The sequence below is a fragment of the Magnolia sinica genome, chromosome 16 (assembly GCF_029962835.1).
Source record: "Magnolia sinica isolate HGM2019 chromosome 16, MsV1, whole genome shotgun sequence".
Taxonomy (NCBI): Eukaryota; Viridiplantae; Streptophyta; class Magnoliopsida; order Magnoliales; family Magnoliaceae; genus Magnolia; species Magnolia sinica.
In genome coordinates, this window is record NC_080588.1 from 44,233,880 (window position 1) to 44,247,464 (window position 13,585).

The 13,585-nt window shown below is 37.9% G+C and overlaps 1 non-coding gene across 1 annotated transcript; it reads right to left on the reverse strand.

Moving 5' to 3' along the window:
- Nucleotides 1–9,136: 9,136 nt before the first annotated feature.
- Nucleotides 9,137–9,243, reverse strand: LOC131230008 (small nucleolar RNA R71). Its single transcript, XR_009163738.1, has one exon. It is a non-coding gene; the product is annotated as a small nucleolar RNA R71 (small nucleolar RNA).
- Nucleotides 9,244–13,585: the final 4,342 nt, after the last annotated feature.

Here is a 13,585-nt window from a genome sequence, read left to right on the forward strand (position 1 = left end):
GAGGCAATATTCGCTCAACAAAAAGAGTATAGTGTTTTAAAGAATTTTGGAAAATGAAAACCATAAAGCTACTGATTCAATTGTCTTAAATTTCAAGAGGAGTATAGACCACTCTTTAAAATGAGATTAAAATAATCTTGAGAAAGGGAATTGAATAAGCTTAAAAATAATTTATAAATACTGCACAATATGGTTGCTTAGGACCAGAGCTTCTCTCTCACTGACAGAAGGTTTAGAGGGATTTTTTGTTGTAGTGTAGAATGAGAGAAGGCCTCTATTTATAACCAAAGGGTTTGGAAATTCAACTAGCCTAAGAATAAGTTTGTCTGGCCGGATTCTACAGAATTCGTTCCCAAGGCTATCAGATTGCATGTGATAAGATTTATCCAAAATTCGGCTGGCCCAAGGTGAAATTCGACTGGCCAAATTCTTACAAAATTCAAAAGTTTACATTGTTGGAAATTGACCTAATTTTAAGTTAGGCTAGCCAAACCAAAAGTTAAGCTGGCTGAATTTTCAACAGATTTTGATTTTTAGCCCGAACTTAACGTTAAGTTAGCTGAGGAAGTTAGGCTGGCCGAAATTTAGAGCAAACATACTATATATAACTCAAAATAAATGATTTTTTAAAAATAACTAACCTAAGGTCGTTCTAGGATTATATCATATGTTAGTTAGCAAATGTAGAGATCAACTAGTCTTGAAACTGAAAGATGTCTTCTTGAGATGATAATCTCATTGTTGAGGGTTAAATATTACATATTATCCTCCATTTATTTACAAACATAATATGGCTTAACGGTATATTTTACATGTGTTTGCGTTGCAATGTGAATTTAAGAGTTTGGACTGAAAAGAATGTTAAAAGCATGGATTTAGTGCTCAAAAGTCATCAAAGCAAAGAAGGGATCTTTGGAGACCAAGATTGAAGATTTTAAGACTCCAAGATCCAAGAAAACCAAGTGGACAGGGAAGGAAGTCGAAAGAACAAGCGCATAAATCACAAAGACTATGCCATCAAGAACCGTTCGATAACATCGAAGATCCATTCGATGACATCAATCACTAGTCGATGACATCAAATTTATAAGGGAAAATCGAGTTGGTTGTTGGACATTTTGGGTGCCTTTCTCAAAAAATCGAAGACATGTTCGATGACTTGAAGGAAGGTGCTCGATGACATCAAAGACTGCTCAATGGCATCAAATTTATTAAAGAAATTAAAGCAACTCACTAGACTATTTTGGACACATTCTCGATGGCTCGAAGACATGTTCGATGGATTGAAGCTTTGCTCGATGACATCGATGACACAGAGACTTACGTAGTACAAAAGAGGAAAAAGGTGCAACTTTCGGATTCAAACCCCTTCGATGACATCGATGGGTGTTCGATGACATCGAAGGCATTATGTAGTGTTTATGCGGACTGCATAAATTTGATCCGATTTTGTGACTTTGCGGAACTTTACTTATAAATAGGAGTTTCCTAAGTCTTTTTAAGATATTTAGGGTTTGGAGGAGCAAAGAAAAAGGGCGGAGCCGCTTCCTAAGAGTTCTTCTTCCCTTTTCCTCAGTTTTTAATGCATTCTTTTAGGGTTTTTAATCCAATCATGTCTATGGTTGGCTAAATCCCTTAGCTAGGGCTAAGGGGTGAAGCTTATAGCATGGTTGGGATGTTTTTCTTGTTTAATTCTTGTTATCGTTGAACTCCTTTGATTTTAGTTTGATATTTAAGGAATACTTTTAGTGTTTAAAGGTTTGTTGCAACTAAAATTATAATGGATCTGCAATAGCTTGAAGTATCTTCTTTTTCTATTTGGAGATTGTGAAAATTAGAAATCCTGTTGGTCTCCATCGTCCCTTGGGCATGGATGAGTGATGGAATCTCTTCTATTTTTCACAATTCTCCCATGATTGTTGTTAGATCGGTATATCCAGTTGTCTACCATTGTCTCTTGGGCATGGTTAAGTGATGGAATTACTTCTAATCTTCACAACTTTCATCCATTAAGAATTAGGTCAATGGAGATTCAAATTTAATCTTATTGAATATCTTCCAATTGGATAGGATAGGACTCTAATTCCAATTGAATGTCTTGAATCAAATAAGGAAACATCCTAATAGCTACAAGTGGATCCTTAGAAACCCTAGTTCCCATCTTTAAATTCTTAAGTTTTTAAATTCATTATCTCACCATTTCTTCCTACTTTCGTGATTAAGGTTAGATCTTCCCCAAGTTTTGATCCTAATTACTTTCAGAATTAACACACAAGATTAGTCACTATGGATTCGACCTTGGTCTTACCAAGATTATTACTACATCGCGACCCTACACTTGGGGTTGTGAACAAGTTTTTGACGCCGTTGTCGAGGATTAACGGCTGTGTTTTCCTGAGATTGATTAATTTTAGAAGTAGGTTAAGATCAGGGTTTTCCTACTTTCTATTTTTAGGTTTAGAAACTTTCCTTTTCTATTTTTTAAAACTAATTTCTAATTCTAGGCTTAGAAACTTTCCTAATTTGACTTTAGAAATTAACTTTTTCTCTTTTTAGAAATTTCTATTTTCTGTTTTTAGAAACTTTCCTTTTTCATTTTTAGAAACTAGGTTGCTTTCTTTTTCTTTTTTTTAGAAACTAATCCACCTTTCTATTTTTGTTTTTCGAAACTTTCTAATTTTAAAATTTTTGTTTTAGAAACTGACTTATTTTGTTTTGTTTTGATGGATCGTAATTTAGGAACTTCTAATTCTATATTTCTATTTTCCTTCTTTCTTTTAGGTTAAGGTTAGAATTTAAAATTGAGGGCTGAGAGTGTTTCATGCCCAAGTAGGTTCGTGATAACACTCGACATTTTTTGAGTGAGGGAGGATTAATTGAACAGTTATTTATCCATCACAAGATTAAACACCACTGGAGATCCTTAGAGTCAATAGAAGTGATGGTTACCAATTAACCGGGAAGACAACCTCAACCTCAGGTAGAGGAAGTTCAGGATGAGAATGACGTGCATCATGCACCCCCGCCTCGTACTTTGTGAGACTATTTACAACCTGCAGGGATGAGTACATCCTCATGTATGGTTTTTCCAGAAAAGATGGGACACATGGATATCAAGTTAGGGGTGATCTAACTCCTTCCAAAATTTCATGGGCTTAAAACTGAAAAACTATATCTACAGTTGAAAGAGTTTGACAAGATTATAGCCACTCTATACTTTCCAAACGTGTCCGATGACACGGTTAGGTTGAAACTCTTTCCTTTTTCTTTGAAAGAGAAAGCTAAGACATGGTTACATTCACTATTTCCTCGATCTATTGGTAGATGGAATGACATGAGATGGGAGTTCATAAAGAAAATTTTCCCATACCATAAGATGAACACCCTTAGAAAGTTGATCATGAACTTCACCCAAAAGGAAGATGAAACATTCTTCCGATGTTAGGAGCAGTTCAAGGATCTTGTCAGTTCATGCCCACAACACATTTTTGAAACGTGGTGCATCACAAATTTTTTCTATGATGGACTGACATCTCCCATGCGCCAATTGGTAGAGACAATGTGTAATGGAGAATTCATGAATAAAAATGTCGATAATGTGTGGGACTACTTTGATAAGCTTGCTAAAAACACACAATCATGGGACATTTTTCCAAAATCAAGCACCACATCTAAGCCAACTCAATCCAAGGAGAGGAGCAGAATATATCTCCTGAAAGAGGATGATGATATCAATGCTAAAGTGGCTAATCTCACCAGAAAACTCGAGGCCATGGAATTAAAGAAGGATAAGGCTAAGGAAATTGTTTACGATACTTGTGGTAGAAACATTCACACAACTAAAAATTGTCCAACAATACCTACCTTTCAAGAGGTACTGAATGAGTAATCCAATGTCGTAAATAATTACCAACGACCTTTCAGTGGGCCCACCTCTAATACGTACAATACCAGCTAGAGAAATAATCCAAACTTCAGTTGGAGAAATGAATAAATTGCTATACCTCAAGGATTCCCTAATCAAATTCCACAACAAGGGAAACCTTAGGAAGATCCTATTTTAAAGCATCTTTAAAATTAAGAGCTTTTTAATCAAGGTATGCTACAAGTGTTTCAAGACCTCACAAAGGGCATACAAGGACTTAAGACTAAAAGTGCGATTGGGAACAAGGGGAACCTTCCAGCTCAACCTCTTCCCAATCCAAAACTACAATATGAAGTTAGCGACCCGAGCTCTTCAAATCAAATGGAGCAAGCTAAATCTATCACCACTCTTAGGAGTAGGAAGACCATTGACATGCCCCACAATGATAGATCTAGAAGAGGACAGCAATGATAGATCTAGTCATGCCCTACAAGAGTTAGAACCGGAACCTCAAGGGAAGCCGATTGCTCCATTTCCCCAACAGTTGAGAGTACCAAAACCTATCTCTAACTCTCAGGGCATTCTAGAAGTTCTTAAGCAAGTGAAGGTCAATATTCCTCTACAAGATGTCTTGAAGCAAATACCTTCATATGCTAAATTTCTGAAAGACTTATGTATGACCAAAAGACGGTAAAATATTTAAAAGAAGATCTTTTTAACTAAAAGAGAGAGTGCCATCTTGAAACAAGATGTGCCATAAAAGTACAAAGATCCCAGTAGCCCAGCCATCGCTTGCGTAATTGGGAACTACCGGATTGAGCACGCACTTGTTGACTTAGGAGCGAGCATGAATCTGATCCCGTACTCGGTCTACGAGCAAGTGGGTTTAGGTGAATTAAAACCTACCCTGACCACGTTACAACTTGCCGATCGCTCAGTCCGTGTATCGAGATGTATAATTGGGTATGTGTTGGTTCAGGTTGACAAATTCTACTATCTAATAGATTTTATTGTCTTGGCTACTCAACCCATCGTGGACATGAGCACTCAAATTCTCATCATCCTTGGTTGCCCATTCCTTGCCACATCAAATGCAATCATTAATTGTAGGAATGGAGTCATGAGTTTGTCTTTCGAGAAAATGACATTGGAGTTGAATATCTTTTTCAATATAGGCAAACAGTCAGAGGATGAGGACAATTTCCACGACATTAACATGATCGACTCTTTCATGGAAGATAGAACTCTTTTGACCTTATCCACTGACCTTCTTGAGATGTGTCTGGCCCACTCCCATGATTTTAATAATGATATGATTAGGGAGACGGGGACCATGCTTGAAACCGTGCTGGCACTTAAAGTTAATCGGTGGAGGCCACAATTTAAAGAGTTACCCCAAACTGATGCAGTGCCCCTACCGTCTAACCTCAAGGCACCAAAGCTTGACCTAAAACGTTTGCCCTTTGATTTGAAATATGTCTATTTATGTCAAGATGAGACATAGCCGATGGTGATTTCTTGCCACCTTAAGCAAGAATAAGAGAGTATGTTCATTTCTACTCTCACTGAGCATAAAGTAGACCTTATATGGTCGATTACGGACCTCAAGGGAATTAACCCTTCGATTTGTATTCACCGTATTTATCTAGAGGATAATGCAAAAACTTCTAGGCAACTATAATATAAATTAAATCCAAACATGAAGGAAGTGGTTAAGGCCGAGCTTCTTAAGCTATTGGATGTGGGTATCATATACCCGATATCTGATTGTCAATGGGTGAGTCCAACTCAGGTGGTTCCTAAGAAGTCCAGAATCACCATCATAGACAATGTCAATAATGAACTCGTGCTGACTAAAGTTACTTCTGGTTGGAGAATTTGTATTGACTACAAGAAATTGAATACCGTCATGAGGAAAGACCACTTCCCTTTACCCTTCATCGATCAAATTTTGGAAAGGCTAGCTAGTCATTCCTATTATTGTTTCCTTGACGGTTATTTGGGCTACAACCAGATAGAGATAGCCCTTGAAGATCAGGAAAAGATCACATTCGCATGTCCCTTTGGCACCTTTACTTACCAAAGGATGCTATTCAAACTGTGTAATGCCCCCATCACTTTTCAGCGATGCATGTTGAGTATTTTTTTTGACATGGTGGGGTAATATCTAGAGGTCTTCATGGATGACTTGTTGAGGGTCAAATATTGGATATTAAACCCCAATTATTACTTGGTTTCATATACATGGTAATGTTTAATGTTCTATTTTAATCATGTTTGTGATGTAAGGTGAATTTAGGTGCTTAGATTGAAAAGGGTACTAAAAGCATAGATTTGATGCTCTAGAATCACCAAGGCAAGGGACGGATCTTAGGACACCGAGATTGAAGAATTCACATGTAAAGATCCGAGGAAAACAAGTGATTGAAGATAAGGAAGCCTGAAAAATCATCCTGAATGCAAGATCATAGGGTTCCCACCATCATTTGGCTTGAAACCTTATATCCGGCCTAGGTATCATAAAGATTAAATCACTAATTTAGGACCCACCTGATCTCTGGATATGCCTCAATTTTGGACTCAACCCTTAAATCAAATGGGAAAGTGGATGGATGGAGTTGATCTCTCAAAACATTAAGTTGGGACCCACTTCAAGTGGCCGGTGTACATAGTAGGCGTACGCCTGCTATGCACCAGACCAACCAAGACGGTTAGTGGGCACTGACCCACAGAATCCAGCCAGGATTCAAAATCCTCCATTCTCACTGTTGCGAACGCCTGAACAGACCCACAAACGATCTCTGTGGGCCATTATCTTGGCTCAGATGTCCGATCTGGACTGTCCAGTAGACTCCAATGGTTTGACTAATCTGAACCTAGATGACAAAATTCTAGAAGATAACAAAGATTGGTTTTCAACTGTTTAAATGCAGGATGGACGACAGTAAGAAAATCCTGTGGGCTACACTGAAAATGATTTAAAACCGTCTATATCCGACTAGTCTTTCAAGGTGAATCAAATGGACGGAATGGATTTCCCTGCTAACACTGATTAGGGACTCATCGATCATCACAGCGCGGGTTCTTGCACAGGGCATGCGTCCTAGAAAGCCGGACATTCGGGTACCAAGAACGCTCTAACACAGGATCAAGACAATGATCCAGACTGTCTAAACGTTGGAGATGTGGATTTCGACTGTCCCTATGTGGTGGGATTGCTTGACTAGACACACCCCCCTAAATTTGGATCAAACGTAACCCATCTTAGCATTTTTGCTCTGTAGAACAGAGGTACACAAGCTGTTTGTTTTGTGAATTGAAGTGCATAAACAGGGTCGGTGACTGACCCAGCTACCCTCCCTAATGCTATAAAAGGGAGAAGAAAGAGGGAGGAAAAGAAGGCAGTAGTGGACGTAGGACGTGAGAGCATGAGAGAGAGGACGTGTGGAGGATTAGATGGCCAGATTTTCTCTCCATTTCCCTCATTATTTTGTTATATTTTAAGAGATTTTTAGTTCAGTCATGTCCATGATTGGCTAAACCTCTTAGCTAAGGCTAAGAGGTGAAACTTGTAGCATGATAGGATCATTTTTATGGCTTTAATTCATGTTAAGTTGAATTGTCTTTGAATTTAGTTTGATTATAAGAAATACTTTTAGTTTTTAATGGTTTGTTGTGACTTAAATTACAATAGATCTGCGATAGCTTTGATTATGTTCTTTTCATTATAGAGATTGTGAACTTGAGAACCCTATTGTTGACCATAGTCTCATGGACATGGTTTAATGATGGAATCCTTCCTAACGTTCATAATTCTCTTAGATTGGGTGTGGATTGGTACATTCTGTTGTTCACCATTGTCTCATGGGCATGGTTTAGTGATGGAGTCACTTTTAGTTCTCATACCTCTCATCCATTGAAAACTAGATCAAAGGAAGTTCAGAATTGGTTTTTAATGAATTATCTTCCAATTGGATGAAGATGGGACTCTGATTCCAGTTGTGTTCGCGAATCAAGCATAAATCTCCCTGATCTCTACAAGTGGATCCTTGGAAACCCTAGTTTTTCACTTTTGAATTTACAAGTTTTAGTTAATTAATTTACAATTATTCTCTTACATTCTTCAGATTTAGATTACATCTTCTTCTAGTTCTAGTTCTAGTTACTTTCAGAACATGTACAAGGTTCAGTCCCTGTGGATTCGACCTCACTCTTACTGAGATTATTACTACATTGCAACCCTACACTTAGGGTTGTGAACAAGTTTTTGGCGTCGTTGCCAGGGACTAACGGTTGCGTTTTTCTGAGTTTAACTAGTTTTAAAATTAAGTTAAGATTAGGGTCTTCTAATTTTAGGTTTAGGTTTTTCTGTTTGATTTTTAGAAACTAACTTAACTTTCCTGTTTTGCAGGATCTTGATATAGACTTTCTAAATTGGTAATCTCTTTCTAATTTTCTAATTTTCTATTTTTAGGATTAGGGTTTATTTTCTGTTTTTAGAAACTTTCCTTTTTTAGAAACTAGTTTACTTTCTATTTTTATTTTTAGAAACTTTCTAATTTTAACATTCCTATTTTAGAAACTGACTTGTTTTGTTTGGTTTAACAGGACCTAACTTAGGAACTTCCAATTTGGTAACTTCTTTCTAATTCTAGATTTCTATTTCCTTTCTTCCTTTTTAGGTTTAGGTTAGAATATGAGATTGGGGGCTGAGAGTGTTTCATGCCCAAGTGGGTCCATGACAACACTCAACGTCTTTTGAGTGAAGGCGGATTGGTTGAGGGGTTAACTATCCATCGTAAGATTAGACACCACTTGAGATCCCTAGAGTTAATTGAGGTTATGGCTACAAATCAACCGGTCAATCAACCGGGAAGACAATCTCAACCACAGGTTAAGGAAGTCTAGGATGAGAATGAGGTACATCAAGCACCCCCGCCTCGTACTTTGCGAGATTATTTACAATCGGCAGGGGTCAGTGCACCCTCATGCATAGTTTTTCTAAAAAATATAAGACATGGATATCAAGAAAAATTCCATGGACTTGAATCCGAAAGTCTTTATTTGCACTTAAAAGAGTTTGATGAGATTATAGCCACTTTATATTTTCCTAACGTGTCTGAGGACACGATCAGATGGAAACTCTTTCCTTTTTCTTTGAAAGAGAAAGCTAAGACGTGGTTGCATTCACTACATCCCTGATCTAGTGGCACATGGAATGACATGATAAGGGAGTTCATAAAGAAATTTTTTCCACATCAAAAAATGAACACCCTTAGAAAGTCAATCACGAACTTCGCCTAAAAGGAGGATGAAACATTCTTCCAATGTTGGGAAAGGTTCAAGGATCTTGTCAGTTCATGCCCACAACATAGTTTTGAAATGTGGCGTATTACACACTTTTTCTATGATGGAGAATTCATGAGTAAAAATGTCAATGATGTGTGGGACTACTTGGATAGACTTGATAAAATGAACAATCATAGGACACTTAACCAAAATTAAGCACCACTTCTAGTCGCACTCAATGAAAGGAGAGGGGTGGATTATACCTTCTGAAAGAGGATGATGATTTCAATGCTAAAGCGTCTAATCTCATAAGAAAATTCAAGGCCATGGAACTAAAGAAGGATAAGGTTAAGGAAACTGTTTGTGGTATTTGTGCTTGCAATGTTCACACAACTGAAAATTGTCCAACAATTCCTGCCTTTCAAGAGGTGTTGAATAGCAATCCACTACCATGAACAATTACCAAAGACCTTTCAAAGGACCTACCTCTAATACATATAATCCTAGTTGGAGAAATCATCCAAACTTCAGTTAGAGGAATGGACAAATTGCTACTCCTTAAGGTTTCTTTAATCAAATTCCAAATCAAGTGAAACCTCTAGAAGAACTAGTTCAAAATTCCACACAAACTCAAGAGCTTACTCAAGCAATACGAGAACTTATGAAATATATGTAAAAGATGGATTCACGTGTTACGGTTATAGAAAGGGGGATGCTTCCTGCTCAACTTCTCCCCTATCCTAAACCGCAATACGAGATAAGTGATCTAAGCTCTTCAAATTAGATAGAGGAAGCTAAATCTATCACCACTCTTAGGAGTGGGAAGACCATTGACAAAACCATTCCGGTTAGGGCTGAAAAGCCTAAGAACTCAGAAGAGGATAACGATGATAGACCTAACACTGCTCCATAAGAATTAGAACTAGAACTTCAAGGCAAGTCGGATGCCCCATTCCCCCAATGGTTAGTTGCACCAAAACCTCTCTCTGACTTTAAGGACATTCTAGAGGTGTTGAAATAAGTGAAGGTCAATATTCCTCTACTGGATGTAGTTAAACAAATACCTTCATATGCCAAATTTTTGAAAGACTTGTGTACAACTAAAAGACGGTAAAATATTTAAAAGAAAATCATTTTAACTGAAAAAGTGAGTGTCATCTTAAAGCAAGATGTGCCATAGAAATTCAAAGATCTCGGTAGCCCAACCATCGCTTGTATAATCAGGAATTACCGCATTATGATGCACTTCTTGGTTTAGGCATGAGCGTAAATCTGATTCCTTACTCTGTCTACAAATAGTTAGGTTTGGGTGAATCAAAACTAACCCTAACCACATTTTAACTTGCTGATCACTCAGTTCATGTACCGAGAGGGATAATTGAGGATGTGTTGGTCTAGGTTGACAGATTTTATTACTTGGTAGATTTTATCATCTTGGATACAGAACCCATCAGTAACATGAGCACTCAAATTCCTGTCATTCTTGGTCGCCCATTCCTTGCCACTTCAAACGCAATCATTAATTGCAGGAAATGGAGTCATGAGTATGTCTTTTGGAAATATGAAATTGGAGTTGAATATCTTTTTCAACACAGGCAAACGGTTTAAGGATGATGACGATTTCCATGACATTAACATGATTGACTCTTTCGTGAAAGATAGAACTTTGATGACCTTATCCTCTGACCCTCTAATGACGTGCTTGACCCACTTCCATGATTTTAATAATGACATGATTAGGGAGATGGGTGCCATGCTTGATACTATGTCAGTACTTAAAATTAACCGGTGGAGGCCATAATTTGAAGAGTTACCCCAAACTGATGAAGTGCCTCTGCCGTCTAACCTTAAGGCACCGAAGCTTGACCTGAAACCTTTGCCCTCTAATTTGAAATATGTCTACTTAGGTCAAGATGAGACATACTCGGTAGTAATTTCTTCCCACCTTGAGAAAGAAAAGGAGAGTATGCTCATATCTACTCTCATTGAGCATAATGGAGCCCTTGGATGGACGATTGTAGACCTCAAGGGAATTGACCCTTTGATTTGTACTCACCACATTTATCTTGAGGATAATGCGAAGACCTCTCAGTAATCACAACGTAAACTAAATCCAAACATGAAGGAAGTGATTAAGGCTGAGGTTCTTAAACTATTAGATGTGGGTATCATGTATCCAATATCTGATAGTTAATGGGTGAGTCCGACTTAGGTGGTTCCCAAGAAGTCTGGAATCACCATCATAACCAATGCCAATAATGAACTCGTACCAACTAGAGTTACTACTGGTTGGAGAATGTGCATTGACTACAGGAAGTTAAATACCGTTACGAGGAAGGACCACTTCCCTTTGCCTTTAATTGATTAAATCTTGGAAAGGCTAGCTGGTCACTCGTACTATTATTTCCTTGACGGGTATTTAGGCTACAATCAGATAAATATAGCCCCTGAAGATTAGGAAAAGACCACATTTACATGTCCTTAAGGCACCTTTACTTACCAAAGGATGTCATTCGGATTATGTAATGCCCCTACCACTTTTCAATGATGCATGATGAGTATTTTTTTGACATGGTGGGACAATATCTAGAGGTCTTCATGGACAACTTCTTTGTCTTTGGTCCATCTTTCAGCGATTGCTTAAAGAATCTTAAATGTGTGTTGAGAAGATGTGAAGAAAAGAATTTGGTACTCAATTGGGAGAAGTGTCATTTCATGGTTTGTAAGGGAATTATCCTTGGACATATCATCTCATCCAAAGGAATCGAGGTAGATAAGGCAAAAATTGATCTTATCTCTAACTTTCCTCCACCCAAGAACATACGAGACGTATGATCCTTCTTAGGACACGCCAATTTTTACAAAAGATTTATAAAGGACTTTAGTCTCCTTTCTCATCCTTTATGTAATCTACTTTAAAAGGATGCACCATACGACTAGACTAAGCAATGCTAGGAAGCTTTTACTAAGCTCAAGGGCATGTCAACCACTGCACCTATCATGCAGCCACCCGACTGGAGCCTTCCTTTTGAACTTATGTGTGATGCATCTGACTATGCTCTTGTGGCGATTTTAGGCTAGAGAAAAGAAAAGAATCCCTATGTTATTCATTACGCAAGTAGAACTCTAAATTCTACCCAAGTGAACTACTCGACCACGAAAAAGGAACTTTTAACCGTAGTGTTCGCTTTAGACAAATTTAGGTCCTACTTGATCGGATCCAAGATCGTCATTTACACAGATCATGCGGCACTCAAGTATCTTCTTTCTAAAAATGATACTAAGCCCCACCTAATTAAATGGATCCTCCTACTCCAAGAATTTAATTTAGAAATAAAAGATAAAAAGGGAGTAGAGAACGTAGTGGCTGACCATCTTTCCTACCTTGATCTCCTTAATTCCCTTGAGATAACACATATCAATGACATGTTCCCTTACGAACAACTGTTCAAAGTCTCGCATTCACCTTGGTTTGCTGATATTGCTAGGTTTCACGCCAATACATTGGACTGCACAAGATAAGAAAAAATTCTTCACCGAGGTGCGTAAGTTCTTCTGGGATGATCCTTATTTGTTTAAATATTGCCTAGACCAAATCTTAAGGAGATGTGTGTCAGATGATGAACATTAAAGTGTCATCTCCTTTTGTTACTCTCAGGCCTGTGGTGGTCACTTTTTTACTAAAAAGACCATGGCCAAGATTTTGCAGTGTGGGTTTTACTGGCCCACTTTGTTTAAGGACACTCATGAATTTTGCAAAGCTTGTGAGCATTGTTAGAAATTGGGAGCATTGTCCTGTCAAAATATGATGCCCTTGAACCTCATTCTTATCATAGAAGTATTTGATTATTGGGGCATCGATTTCATGGGACCAGTTCCCCAATCCTTTAGAAATCTATGCATTTTGCTAGCAGTAGACTATGTCATTAAATGGGTTGAAGCGATCCCATGCCGGAACAATGATCATCGAACGGTCATTAAATTCGTAAAAGAGAACATCCTATCCTGGTTTGAAACGCCTCGAGCCATCATTAGAGATGGGGGCTCACATTTTTGTAATAGGCCATTCACAAATTTAATGAAGAAATATGGCATTTCCCATAAGGTGAGCACTCCACACCACCCAGAAACAAGTAGGCAAGTTGAGATTTTCAATAGGAAAATTAAACACATTTTGGAAAAAACGGTTAACCCTAACCAAAAGGATTGGTCAATTCGATTGACTGATACCTTATTGGCTTACCGAACTGCATTTAAAACCCCTATTAAAATGTCTCCCTTTAGACTTGTCTATGGAAAAGCTTGCCACTTGCCTGTAGAGTCGGAACATAGAGCCTACTGGGTGATCAAAAATTTAAACTTCAATCTGGACAATGCTGGCTCGCTATGTAAACTTCAGTTAAATGAACTCAAAGAAATTTGGAACGATGT